This window comes from Diorhabda sublineata, chromosome 11, assembly GCF_026230105.1.
Source record: "Diorhabda sublineata isolate icDioSubl1.1 chromosome 11, icDioSubl1.1, whole genome shotgun sequence".
NCBI lineage: Eukaryota > Metazoa > Arthropoda > Insecta > Coleoptera > Chrysomelidae > Diorhabda > Diorhabda sublineata.
The window spans coordinates 15117683-15131999 of NC_079484.1; positions in this window are offsets into that span (position 1 = coordinate 15117683).

The window sequence follows — 14317 nt, forward strand, 5'->3', positions numbered from 1 at the left end:
ACAAACTAAACACGGTTTTATAGAAACTAGTGCCCTCTGCCGGCCAAACGCCAAACTTAACATGGTTTTATATACACTAGCGCCCTCTGCCGGCCAGACGCCAAACTTGACACGGTTTTATAGACACGATTTTTTTTGTCGTTATTATTACTATTTCATACAACTTTTATATGTTACACCTCGAACAGTTTCTATTCTCATAAAACTTTAAACTAACCTAACCTAACCTAACCTATCCTATCCTAACCTAACCTAACCTAACCTAACCTTTTTTTTAGTGTGGATGGGCAAATCTTATAATACCAATCAGAAAGTGTCCCAGATGTGCATCGCTTCACACAACCTAACCTAACATACATCTATCTCTTTATTTTTGGACAAGTACCTATATCGAGCGGCAATCTAATTTCATAATACTTTTTTCCCTTTGTATTACTATTTTCATACAACTTTTATATGTTACACCCCGAACGGCTTCTACATACAGAACACCCCCATTCAATTTTCACAATTGATCATTTTCGACAATTCCATACATCGAGCGAACATCTAATTTCATAATACTTTGGTTTTCATAATTCTAACTATTCGCATACAACTTTCATATAACACACCTCGGACGGCTCCTACATACCAAACATCTCCATTCAATTTTCGCAATTCATCTTTTTCGACAAGTTCTTATATCCTACCGGCCAGAAGACAAACTAAACATGGTTTTATAGACACTAGCGCCCTCTGCCGGCCAAACGCCAAACTGATCACGGTTTTATAGACACTAGCGCCCTCTGCCGGCCAGACGCCAAACTTAACACGGTTTTATAGACACTATCGCCCCCTGCCGGCCAGACGCTTAACTTAACACGGTTTTATAGACACTAGCGCCCTCTGCCGGCCAGACGCCAAACTTGACACGGTTTTATAGACTTTAGCGCCCTCTGCCGGCCAGGCGCCAAACTTGACACGGTTTTATAGACACGATTTTTTTTTTTCGTTATTATTACTATTTCATACAACTTTTATATGTTACACCTCGAACAGATTCTATTCTCATAAAACTTCAAACTAACCTAACCTAACCTAACCTAACCTAACCTATCCTAACCTAACCTAACCTAACCTAACCTGTCCTATCCTATCCTAACCTAACCTAACCTAACCTAACCTTTTTTTTAGTGTGGATGGGCAAATCTTCATAATACCAATCAGAAAGTGTCCCAGATGTGCATCGCTTCACACAACCTAACCTAACATACATCTATCTCTTTATTTTTGGACAAGTACTTATATCTAGCGGCAATCTAATTTCATAATACTTTTTTCTTTTTGTATTACTATTTTCATACAACTTCTATATAACACACCTCGGACGGCTTCTACATACAGAACATCTCCATTCAATTTTCGCAATTCTTCTTTTTCGACAAGTTCTTATATCCTACTGACCAGAAGACAAACTAAACACGGTTTTATAGACACTAGCGCCCTCTGCCGACCAAACGCCAAACTTAACACGGTTTTATAGACACTAGCGCCCTCTGCCGGCCAGACGCCAAACTTAACACGGTTTTATAGACACTAGCGCCCCCTGCCGGCCAGACGCCAAACTTAACACGGTTTTATAGACACTAGCGCCCTCTGCCGGCCAGACGCCAAACTTAACACGGTTTTATAGACACTAGCTCCCTCTGCCGGCCAAACGTCAAACTTAACACGGTTTTATAGACACTAGCGCCCTCTGCCGGCCAGACGCCAAACTTAACACGGTTTTATAGACACTAGCGCCCCCTGCCGGCCAGACGCCAAACTTAACACGGTTTTATAGACACTAGCGCCCTCTGCCGGCCAGACGCCAAACTTAACACGGTTTTATAGACACTAGCGCCCCTCGCCGGTCAAACGCCAAACTTAACACGGTTTTATAGACACTGGCGCCCCCTGCCGGCCAGACGCCAAAATTTACACGGTTTTATAGACACTAGCGCCCTCTGCCGGCCAGACGCCAAACTTGACACGGTTTTATAGACACTAGCGCCCTCTGCCGGCCAGACGCCAAACTTAACACGGTTTTATAGACACTAGCGCCCCCTGCCGGCCAGACGCCAAACTTAACACGGTTTTATAGACACTAGCGCCCTCTGCCGGCCAGACGCCAAACTTAACACGGTTTTATAGACACTAGCGCCCTTTGCCGGTCAAACGCCAAACTTAACACGGTTTTATAGACACTGGCGCCCCCTGCCGGCCAGACGCCAAACTTGACACGGTTTTATAGACACTAGCGCCCTCTGCCGGCCAGATGCTAAACTTGACACGGTTTTATAGACACGATTTTTTTTTCTTTCGTTATTATTACTATTTCATACAACTTTTATATGTTACACCTCGAACAGTTTCTATTCTCATAAAACTTTAAACTAACCTAACCTAACCTAACCTAACCTAACCTATCCTAACCTAACCTAACCTAACCTATCCTATCCTAACCTAACCTAACCTTTTTTTTCAGTGTGGATGGGCAAATCTTCATAATACCAATCAGAAAGTGTCCCAGATGTGCATCGCTTCACACAACCTAACCTAACATACATCTATCTCTTTATTTTTGGACAAGTACCTATATCGAGCGGCAATCTAATTTCATAATACTTTTTTCTTTTTGTATTACTATTTTCATACAACTTTTATATAACACACCTCGGACGGCTTCTACATACAGAACATCTCCATTCAATTTTCGCAATTCATCTTTTTCGACAAGTTCTTATATCCTACCGGCCAGACGCCAAACTTAACACGGTTTTATAGACACTAGCGCCCTCTGCCGGCCAGACGCCAAACTTGACACGGTTTTATAGACACTAGCGCCCTCTGCCGGCCAAACGCCAAACTTAACGCGGTTTTATAGACACTAGCGCCCCCTGTCGGCCAGACGCCTAACTTTACACGGTTTTATAGACACTAGCGCCCTCTGCCGGCCAGACGCCAAACTTGACACGGTTTTATAGACACTAGCGCCCTCTGCCGGCCAAACGACAAAGTTAACACGGTTTTATATACACTAGCGCCCTCTGCCGGCCAGACGCCAAACTTGACACGGTTTTATAGACACGATTTTTTTTTTCGTTATTATTACTATTTCATACAACTTTTATATGTTACACCTCGAACAGTTTCTATTCTCATAAAACTTTAAACTAACCTAACCTAACCTAACCTATCCTATCCTAACCTAACCTAACCTAACCTAACCTTTTTTTTAGTGTGGATGGGCAAATCTTATAATACCAATCAGAAAGTGTCCCAGATGTGCATCGCTTCACACAACCTAACCTAACATACATCTATCTCTTTATTTTTGGACAAGTACCTATATCGAGCGGCAATCTAATTTCATAATACTTTTTTCCCTTTGTATTACTATTTTCATACAACTTTTATATAACACACCTCGGACGGCTTCTACATACAGAACATCTCCATTCAATTTTCGCAATTCATCTTTTTCGTCAAGTTCTTATATCCTACCGGCCAGAAGACAAACTAAACACGGTTTTATAGAAACTAGCGCCCTCTGCCAGCCAAACGCCAAACTTAACATGGTTTTATATACACTAGCGCCCTCTGCCGGCCAGACGCCAAACTTGACACGGTTTTATAGACACGATTTTTTTTGTCGTTATTATTACTATTTCATACAACTTTTATATGTTACACCTCGAACAGTTTCTATTCTCATAAAACTTTAAACTAACCTAACCTAACCTAACCTATCCTATCCTAACCTAACCTAACCTAACCTAACCTTTTTTTTAGTGTGGATGGGCAACTCTTATAATACCAATCAGAAAGTGTCCCAGATGTGCATCGCTTCACACAACCTAACCTAACATACATCTATCTCTTTATTTTTGGACAAGTACCTATATCGAGCGGCAATCTAATTTCATAATACTTTTTTCCCTTTGTATTACTATTTTCCTACAACTTTTATATGTTACACCCCGATCGGCTTCTACATACAGAACACCCCCATTCAATTTTCACAATTGATCTTTTTCGACAATTCCATACATCGAGCGAACATCTAATTTCATAATACTTTGGTTTTCATAATTCTAACTATTTGCATACAACTTTCATATAACACACCTCGGACGGCTCCTACATACCAAACATCTCCATTCAATTTTCGCAATTCATCTTTTTCGACAAGTTCTTATATCCTACCGGCCAGAAGACAAACTAAACATGGTTTTATAGACACTAGCGCCCTCTGCCGGCCAAACGCCAAACTGATCACGGTTTTATAGACACTAGCGCCCTCTGCCGGCCAGACGCCAAACTTAACACGGTTATATAGACACTATCGCCCCCTGCCGGCCAGACGCTTAACTTAACACGGTTTTATAGACACTAGCGCCCTCTGCCGGCCAGACGCCAAACTTGACACGGTTTTATAGACTTTAGCGCCCTCTGCCGGCCAGGCGCCAAACTTGACACGGTTTTATAGACACGATTTTTTTTTTTCGTTATTATTACTATTTCATACAACTTTTATATGTTACACCTCGAACAGATTCTATTCTCATAAAACTTCAAACTAACCTAACCTAACCTAACCTAACCTAACCTAACCTATCCTAACCTAACCTAACCTAACCTGTCCTATCCTATCCTAACCTAACCTAACCTAACCTAACCTTTTTTTTAGTGTGGATGGGCAAATCTTCATAATACAAATCAGAAAGTGTCCCAGATGTGCATCGCTTCACACAACCTAACCTAACATACATCTATCTCTTTATTTTTGAACAAGTACCTATATCTAGCGGCAATCTAATTTCATAATACTTTTTTCTTTTTGTATTACTATTCTCATTCAACTTTTATATAACACACCTCGGATGGTTCTACATACAGAACATCTCCATTCAATTTTCACAATTCATCTTTTTCGACAAGTTCTTATATCCTACCGGCCAGAAGACAAACTAAACATGGTTTTATAGACACTAGCGCCCTCTGCCGGCCAAACGCCAAACTAATCACGGTTTTATAGACACCAGCGCCCCCTGCCGGCCAGACGCCAAACTTGACACGGTTTTATAAACACAAGCGCCCTCTGCCGGCCAGGCGCCAAACTTGACACGGTTTTATAGTCACGATTTTTTTTTCGTTATTATTACTATTTCATACAACTTTTATATGTTACACCTCGAACAGTTTCTATTCTCATAAAATTTTAAACTAACCTAACCTAACCTAACCTAACCTAACCTAACCTAACCTATCCTAACCTAACCTAACCTAACCTAACCTGTCCTATCCTATCCTAACCTAACCTAACCTAACCTAACCTTTTTTTTAGTGTGGATGGGCAAATCTTCATAATACCAATCAGAAAGTGTCCCAGATGTGCATCGCTTCACACAACCTAACCTAACATACATCTATCTCTTTATTTTTGGACAAGTACTTATATCTAGCGGCAATCTAATTTCATAATACTTTTTTCTTTTTGTATTACTATTTTCATACAACTTCTATATAACACACCTCGGACGGCTTCTACATACAGAACATCTCCATTCAATTTTCGCAATTCTTCTTTTTCGACAAGTTCTTATATCCTACTGACCAGAAGACAAACTAAACACGGTTTTATAGACACTAGCGCCCTCTGCCGACCAAACGTCAAACTTAACACGGTTTTATAGACACTAGCGCCCTCTGCCGGCCAGACGCCAAACTTAACACGGTTTTATAGACACTAGCGCCCCCTGCCGGCCAGACGCCAAACTTAACACGGTTTTATAGACACTAGCGCCCTCTGCCGGCCAGACGCCAAACTTAACACGGTTTTATAGACACTAGCTCCCTCTGCCGGTCAAACGCCAAACTTAACACGGTTTTATAGACACTGGCGCCCCCTGCCGGCCAGACGCCAAACTTTACACGGTTTTATAGACACTAGCGCCCTCTGCCGGCCAAACGCCAAACTTAACACGGTTTTATAGACACTAGCGCCCTCTGCCGGCCAGACGCCAAACTTAACACGGTTTTATAGACACTAGCGCCCCCTGCCGGCCAGACGCCAAACTTAACACGGTTTTATAGACACTAGCGCCCTCTGCCGGCCAGACGCCAAACTTAACACGGTTTTATAGACACTAGCGCCCTCTGCCGGTCAAACGCCAAACTTAACACGGTTTTATAGACACTGGCGCCCCCTGCCGGCCAGACGCCAAAATTTACACGGTTTTATAGACACTAGCGCCCTCTGCCGGCCAGACGCCAAACTTGACACGGTTTTATAGACACTAGCGCCCTCTGCCGGCCAGACGTCAAACTTAACACGGTTTTATAGACACTAGCGCCCCCTGCCGGCCAGACGCCAAACTTAACACGGTTTTATAGACACTAGCGCCCTCTGCCGGCCAGACGCCAAACTTAACACGGTTTTATAGACACTAGCGCCCTTTGCCGGTCAAACGCCAAACTTAACACGGTTTTATAGACACTGGCGCCCCCTGCCGGCCAGACGCCAAACTTGACACGGTTTTATAGACACTAGCGCCCTCTGCCGGCCAGATGCTAAACTTGACACGGTTTTATAGACACGATTTTTTTTTCTTTCGTTATTATTACTATTTCATACAACTTTTATATGTTACACCTCGAACAGTTTCTATTCTCATAAAACTTTAAACTAACCTAACCTAACCTAACCTAACCTAACCTATCCTAACCTAACCTAACCTAACCTATCCTATCCTAACCTAACCTAACCTTTTTTTTCAGTGTGGATGGGCAAATCTTCATAATACCAATCAGAAAGTGTCCCAGATGTGCATCGCTTCACACAACCTAACCTAACATACATCTATCTCTTTATTTTTGGGCAAGTAATTATATCGAGCAGCAATCTAATTTCATAATACTTTTTTCCCTTTGTATTACTATTTTCATACAACTTTTATATGTTACAACCCGAACGGCTTCTACATACAGAACACCCCCATTCAATTTTCACAATTGATCTTTTTCGACAATTCCATACATCGAGCGAACATCTAATTTCATAATACTTTGGTTTTCATAATTCTAACTATTTGCATACAACTTTTATATAACACACCTTGGACGGCTTCTACATACAAAACATCTCCATTCAATTTTCGCAATTCATCTTTTTCGACAAGTTCTTATATCCTACCGGCCAGAAGACAAACTAAACACGGTTTTATAGACACTAGCGCCCTCTGCCGGCCAGACGCCAAACTTAACACGGTTTTATAGACACTAGCGCCCTCTGCCGGTCAAACGCCAAACTTAACACGGTTTTATAGACACTGGCGCCCCCTGCCGGCCAGACGCCAAACTTTACACGGTTTTATAGACACTAGCGCCCTCTGCCGGCCAGACGCCAAACTTAACACGGTTTTATAGACACTAGCGCCCCCTGCCGGCCAGACGCCAAACTTAACACGGTTTTATAGACACTAGCGCCCTCGCCGGCCAGACGCCAAACTTAACACGGTTTTATAGACACTAGCGCCCTCTGCCGGTCAAACGCCAAACTTAACACGGTTTTATAGACACTGGCGCCCCCTGCCGGCCAGACGCCAAACTTGACACGGTTTTATAGACACTAGCGCCCTCTGCCGGCCAGGCGCCAAACTTAACACGGTTTTATAGACACTTGCGCCCTCTGCCGGTCAGACGCCAAACTTGACACGGTTTTATAGACACTAGCGCCCTCTGCCGGCCAGATGCCAAACTTGCCACAGTTTTATAGACACGATTTTTTTTTTTGTTATTATTACTATTTCAAAGAACTTTTATATGTTACACCTCGAACAGTTTCTATTCTCATAAAACTTTAAACTAACCTAACCTAACCTAACCTAACCTAACCTATCCTAACCTAACCTAACCTAACCTAACCTATCCTAACCTAACCTAACCTTTTTTTTCAGTGTGGATGGGCAAATCTTCATAATACCAATCAGAAAGTGTCCCAGATGTGCATCGCTTCACACAACCTAACCTAACATACATCTATCTCTTTATTTTTGGGCAAGTACCTATATCGAGCGGCAATCTAATTTCATAATACTTTTTTCCCTTTGTATTACTATTTTCATACAACTTTTATATGTTACACCCCGAACGGCTTCTACATACAGAACACCCCCATTCAATTTTCACAATTGATCTTTTTCGACAATTCCATACATCGAGCGAACATCTAATTTCATAATACTTTGGTTTTCATAATTCTAACTATTTGCATACAACTTTCATATAACACACCTCGGACGGCTCCTACATACCAAACATCTCCATTCAATTTTCGCAATTCATCTTTTTCGACAATTTCTTATATCCTACCGGCCAGAAGACAAACTAAACATGGTTTTATAGACACTAGCGCCCTCTGCCGGCCAGACGCCAAACTTAACACGGTTTTATAGACACTATCGCCCCCTGCTGGCCAGACGCCAAACTTAACACAGTTTTATAGACACTAGCGCCCTCTGCCGGCCAGGCGCCAAACTTGACACGGTTTTATAGACACGATTTTTTTTTTTCGTTATTATTTCTATTTCATACAACTTTTATATGTTACACCTCGAACAGTTTCTATTCTCATAAAACTTTAAACTAACCTAACCTAACCTAACCTAACCTAACCTAACCTATCCTAACCTAACCTAACCTAACCTGTCCTATCCTATCCTAACCTAACCTAACCTAACCTAACCATTTTTTCAGTGTGGAAGGGCAAATCTTCATAATACAAATCAGAAAGTGTCCCAGATGTGCATCGCTTCACACAACCTAACCTAACATACATCTATCTCTTTATTTTTGGACAAGTACCTATATCGAGCGGCAATCTAATTTCATAATACTTTTTTCTTTTTGTATTACTATTTTCATACAACTTTTATATAACACACCTCGGACTGTTCTACATACAGAACATCTCCATTCAATTTTCACAATTCATCTTTTTCGACAAGTTCTTATATCCTACCGGCCAGAAGACAAACTGAACATGGTTTTATAGACACTAGCGCCCTCTGCCGGCCAAACGCCAAACTAATCACAGTTTTATAGACACCAGCGCCCTCTGCCGGCCAGACGCCAAACTTGACACGGTTTTATAGACACTAGCGCCCTCTGTCGGCCAAACGCCAAACTTAACACGGTTTTATAGACACTAGCGCCCTCTGCCGGCCAGACGCCAAACTTGACACGGTTTTATAGACACTAGCGCCCTCTGCCGGCCAGGCGCCAAACTTAACACGGTTTTATAGACACTAGCGCCCTCTGCCGGTCAGACGCCAAACTTGACACGGTTTTATAGATACTAGCGCCCTCTGCCGGCCAGATGCCAAACTTGACACGGTTTTATAGACACTAGCGCCCTCTGCCGGCCAAACGCCAAACTTAACACGGTTTTATAGACACTAGCGCCCTCTGCCGGCAAGACGCCAAACTTAACACGGTTTTATAGACACTAGCGCCCCCTGCCGGCCAGACGCCAAACTTTACACGGTTTTATAGACACTAGCGCCCTCTGCCGGCCAGACGCCAAACTTGACACGGTTTTATAGACACTAGCGCCCTCTGCCGGTCAGACGCCAAACTTGACACGGTTTTATAGACACTAGCGCCCTCTGCCGGCCAGATGCCAAACTTGACACGGTTTTATAGACACTAGCGCCCTCTGCCGGCCAGGCGCCAAACTTGACACGGTTTTATAGACACGATTTTTTTTTTCGTATTATTACTATTTCATACAACTTTTATATGTTACGCCTCGAACAGTTTCTATTCTCATAAAACTTTAAACTAACCTAACCTAACCTAACCTATCCTAACCTAACCTAACCTAACCTGTCCTATCCTATCCAAACCTAACCTAACCTTTTTTTTAGTGTGGATGGGCAAATCTTCATAATACCAATCAGAAAGTGTCCCAGATGTGTATCGCTTCACACAACCTAACCTAACATACATCTATCTCTTTATTTTTGGACAAGTACCTATATCGAGCGGCAATCTAATTTCATAATACTTTTTTCTTTTTGTATTACTATTTTCATACAACTTTTATATAACACACCTCGGACGGCTTCTACATACAGAACATCTCCATTCAATTTTCGCAATTCATCTTTTTCGACAAGTTCTTATATCCTACCGGCCAGACGCCAAACTTGACACGGTTTTATAGAAACTAGCACCCTCTGCCGGCCAAGCGCCAAACTTAACACGGTTTTATAGACACTAGCGCCCTCTGCCGGCCAGACGCCAAACTTGACACGGTTTTATAGACACGATTTTTTTTTTCGTTATTATTACTATTGCATAAAACTTTTATATGTTACACCTCGAACAGTTTCTATTCTCATAAAACTTTAACCTAACCTAACCTAACCTAACCTAACCTAACCTAACCTAACCTAACCTAACCTATCCTAACCTAACCTAACCCAACCTATCCTATCCTAACCTAACCTTTTTTTAGTGTGGATTGGCAAATCTTATAATACCAATCAGAAAGTGTCCCAGATGTGCATCACTTCACACAACCTAATCTAACATACATCTATCTCTTTATTCTTGGACAAGTACCTATATCGAGCGGCAATCTAATTTCATAATACTTTTTTCCCTTTGTATTACTATTTTCATACAACTTTTATATAACACACCTCGGACGGCTTCTACATACAAAATATCTCCATTCAATTTTCGCAATTCATCTTTTTCGACAAGTTCTTATATCCTACCGGCCAGAAGACAAACTAAACACGGTTTTATAGACACTAGCGCCCTCTGCCGGCCAAACGTCAAACTTAACACGGTTTTATAGACACTAGCGCCCTCTGCCGGCCAAACGCCAAACTTAACACGGTTTCATAGACACTAGCGCCCTCTGCCGGCCAGACGCCAAACTTATTATGGTTTTATAGACACTATCGCCCCCTGCCGGCCAGACGCCAAACTTGACACGGTTTTATAGACACGATTTTTTTTTTCGTTATTATTACTATTTCATACAACTTTTATATGTTACACCTCGAACAGTTTCTATTCTCATAAAACTTTAAACTAACCTAACCTAACCTAACCTAACCTAACCTATCCTAACCTAACCTAACCTAACCTAACCTTACCTAACCTATCCTATCCTAACCTAACCTAACCTAACCTTTTTTTTTAGTGTGGATGGGCAAATCTTCATAATACCAATCAGAAAGTGTCCCATATGTGCATCGCTTCACACAACCTAACCTAACATACATCTATCTCTTTATTTTTGGACAAGTACCTATATCGAGCGGCAATCTAATTTCATAATACTTTTTTCCCTTTGTATTACTATTTTCATACAACTTTTATATAACACACCTCGGACGGCTTCTACATACAGAACATCTCCATTCAATTTTCGCAATTCATCTTTTTCGACAAGTTCTTATATCCTACCGGCCAGAAGACAAACTAAACACGGTTTTATAGAAACTAGCGCCCTCTGCCGGCCAAACGCCAAACTTAACACGGTTTTATATACACTAGCGCCCTCTTCCGGCCAGACGCCTAACTTTACACGGTTTTATAGACACTAGCGCCCTCTGCCGGCCAGACGCCAAACTTGACACGGTTTTATAGACACTAGCGCCCTCTGCCGGCCAAACGCCAAACTTAACACGGTTTTATAGACACTAGCGCCCTCTGCCGGCCAAACGCCAAACTAATCACGGTTTTATAGACACCAGCGCCCTCTGCCGGCCAGACGCCAAACTTAACACGGTTTTATAGACACTATCGCCCCCTGCCGGCCTGACGCCAAACTTGACACGGTTTTATAGACACTAGCGCCCTCTGCCGGCCAGGCGCCAAACTTGAACCGGTTTTATAGACACGATTTTTTTTTTCGTATTATTACTATTTCATACAACTTTTATATGTTACACCTCGAACAGTTTCTATTCTCATAAAACTTTAAACTAACCTAACCTAACCTAACCTATCCTAACCTAACCTAACCTGACCTAACCTGTCCTATCCTATCCTAACCTAACCTAACCTTTTTTTTAGTGTGGATGGGCAAATCTTCATAATACCAATCAGAAAGTGTCCCAGATGTGTATCGCTTCACACAACCTAACCTAACATACATCTATCTCTTTATTTTTGGACAAGTACCTATATCGAGCGGCAATCTAATTTCATAATACTTTTTTCTTTTTGTATTACTATTTTCATACAACTTTTATATAACACACCTCGGACGGCTTCTACATACAGAACATCTCCATTCAATTTTCGCAATTCATCTTTTTCGACAAGTTCTTATATCCTACCGGCCAGACGCCAAACTTGACACGGTTTTATAGAAACTAGCGCCCTCTGCCGGCCAAGCGCCAAACTTAACACGGTTTTATAGACACTAGCGCCCTCTGCCGGCCAGACGCCAAACTTGACACGGTTTTATAGACACGATTTTTTTTTTCGTTATTATTACTATTGCATACAACTTTTATATGTTACACCTCGAACAGTTTCTATTCTCATAAAACTTTAAACTAACCTAACCTAACCTAACCTAACCTAACCTAACCTAACCTAACCTAACCTAACCTATCCTAACCTAACCTAACCCAACCTATCCTATCCTAACCTAACCTTTTTTTAGTGTGGATTGGCAAATCTTATAATACCAATCAGAAAGTGTCCCAGATGTGCATCACTTCACACAACCTAACCTAACATACATCTATCTCTTTATTCTTGGACAAGTACCTATATCGAGCGGCAATCTAATTTCATAATACTTTTTCCCCTTTGTATTACTATTTCCATACAACTTTTATATAACACACCTCGGACGGCTTCTACATACAAAATATCTCCATTCAATTTTCGCAATTCATCTTTTTCGACAAGTTCTTATATCCTACCGGCCAGAAGACAAACTAAACACGGTTTTATAGAAACTAGCGCCCTCTGCCGGCCAAACGCCAAACTTAACACGGTTTTATATACACTAGCGCCCTCTTCCGGCCAGACGCCTAACTTTACACGGTTTTATAGACACTAGCGCCCTCTGCCAGCCAGACGCCAAACTTGACACGGTTTTATAGACACTAGCGCCCTCTGCCGGCCAAACGCCAAACTTAACACGGTTTTATATACACTAGCGCCCTCTGCCGGCCAGACGCCAAACTTGACACGGTTTTATAGACACGATTTTTTTTTTTCGTTATTATTACTATTTCATACAACTTTTATATGTTACACCTCGAACAGTTTCTATTCTCATAAAACTTTAAACTAACCTAACCTAACCTAACCTATCCTATCCTAACCTAACCTAACCTAACCTAACCTTTTTTTTAGTGTGGATGGGCAAATCTTATAATACCAATCAGGAAGTGTCCCAGATGTGCATCGCTTCACACAACCTAACCTAACATACATCTATCTCTTTATTTTTGGACAAGTACCTATATCGAGCGGCAATTTCATAATACTTTTTTCCCTTTGTATTACTATTTTCATACAACTTTTATATAACACACCTCGGACGGCTTCTACATACAGAACATCTCCATTCAATTTTCGCAATTCATCTTTTTCGTCAAGTTCTTATATCCTACCGGCCAGAAGACAAACTAATCACGGTTTTATAGAAACTAGCGCCCTCTGCCGGCCAGACGTCAAAATTGACACGGTTTTATAGACACTAGCGCCCTCTGTCGGCCAAACGCCAAACTTAACACGGTTTTATAGACACTAGCGCCCTCTGCCGGCCAGGCGCCAAACTTAACACGGTTTTATAGACACTCGCGCCTTCTGCCGGTCAGACGCCAAACTTGACACGGTTTTATAGACACTAGCGCCCTCTGCCGGCCAGATGCCAAACTTGACACGGTTTTATCGACACGATTTTTTTTTTCGTTATTATTACTATTTCATACAACTTTTATATGTTACACCTCGAACAGTTTCTATTCTCATAAAACTTTAAACTAACCTATCCTAACCTAACCTAACCTATCCAATCCTAACCTAACCTAACCTTTTTTTTAGTGTGGATGGGCAAATCTTCATAATACCAATCAGAAAGTGTCCCAGATGTGCATTGCTTCACACAACCTAACCTAACATACATCTATCTCTTTATTTTTGGAAAAGTACCTATATCGAGCGGCAATCTAATTTCATAATACTTTTTTCCCTTCGTATTACTATTTTCATACAACTTTTATATGTTGCACCCCGACCGGCT